Here is a 1,580-nt window from a genome sequence, read left to right as displayed (position 1 = left end):
GGTGGGGGGATGGAGGGGTTGTCCTCAGCTGCATATCAAGGTCAACACCGGATCAATGTGGTATATATTTTTAAGAGCCAAAGGCTTGCATGGAAAATAGCCATCATGACAAATCAACACAATGCAAACTGAAAGATGGCAAAGGGTGAGCAATATTCACAGAGCATAGAAAGGAGATTTGCTGAACACAGAATTCTGTCTAGGTGATAGAGTTAGAGAAGAGGCCTCACAGCTAAATATAAAATTTACACATTCTCATAATAACTCATTCTCAAAAAAAAAAAAAATCTTCCAGCCAAAAAGTTTCCTAGAATTTCTGTTAACTACATATGAGAACACATTCATTGCCTCTTTTTTTCACTAACAGGTAATTGATCTATGAAAGAGGTTTGAAAGGAAGTGGAGATACAAAAATAGGACCCAAGATTGGCAAGTACTTCTTTTAGAAATAAAATCCCTTCTGCCACATGCAAAACATACAGGGTTCCTACTTGAACTCTGCATCATCAGCAAAATATCACTTGTGTCAGGACACAAACAGTACTAGGAACTCCCTTTACAAGACATTGCCTAAGTCTGGAATTCAATAATCATTTCTACCTTTTGATTTTAAAAAAATGATGTTCTTGTTTCTTTTGGCTTTGGGAGAAGGGCAGGATTTCCTAGCCCAGGCTAGCTTTGAACTTGCTATGTAACTGGGGCTGGCCTTGAATGGTCACTCCTGAAGTGACTACCTGAAGATCACTCCCTTACAGAGACTGTTCCAGGAGAGACCAAGATAAGCTAAAGCTGTCTCCCCATGCAGCTGTATGAAATAACCCTACCTCCCTGTTCATCTGTGTGCTAATAACCCTGGCTCCCTGTCCAACTATATTTTAAAACACTGAGCCTCTGAGGCTGTGTTTCTCCATTTGAGAGCCCAGACCATACAATCCCAGCTTCTCAGCGTATATCCTTGTCCTTTCTTCATTTCCCTATCATCCGAGTCAAGACAGACTAACTGTTCAAGGATCCTGCATATGCTCATATGAATGCAGGTGTCCCTGGAGGCCAGAGGGCTCTGGAGTTAGAGTTAAGAGTTTCAAGCCACCCGATATGGATCCTAGGAATTGAACTCTGGTCCTCTGGAAGAGCAGCAGATGCTCTTAACTGTTGAACCATCTCTGAACCAAAGAGTTGGAGATTTAGCTCAGTGGTTGAATGTTTGCCTTATAAGTACCAATCCCCAACACCAGAAGGAAGGAAAAGAACAAAGAAAGGGCAGGGGGAGAGAGAGAGCACAACTGGGTGGGGGGGAGGGGCAAGCACTGGTGATCAATTCCTCAATCCACAGCAGGGAAGGGAAAATTGATGCTAAGGAAGGAAAATAAGAAAGTGCAGAGGAAAACATAGTGACCCAGGGCCATGGGGAGAAGGATTTATAGAATTCTCCATGGCAGACACTGGGACAGTAAGCTAAGTAGATAAACAATACAAGTGTTTGCTCTAGAGGCTATCTACATAGAATCATAGCACACACGAGGAATCTCCAGGCACACAAAGAAAGCCACCCCTTTTCTACCCTTTAAAGAACTAGAAGG

Source organism: Mastomys coucha, unplaced genomic scaffold (assembly GCF_008632895.1).
Source record: "Mastomys coucha isolate ucsf_1 unplaced genomic scaffold, UCSF_Mcou_1 pScaffold23, whole genome shotgun sequence".
NCBI lineage: Eukaryota > Metazoa > Chordata > Mammalia > Rodentia > Muridae > Mastomys > Mastomys coucha.
This window is presented reverse-complemented; position numbering follows the sequence as displayed.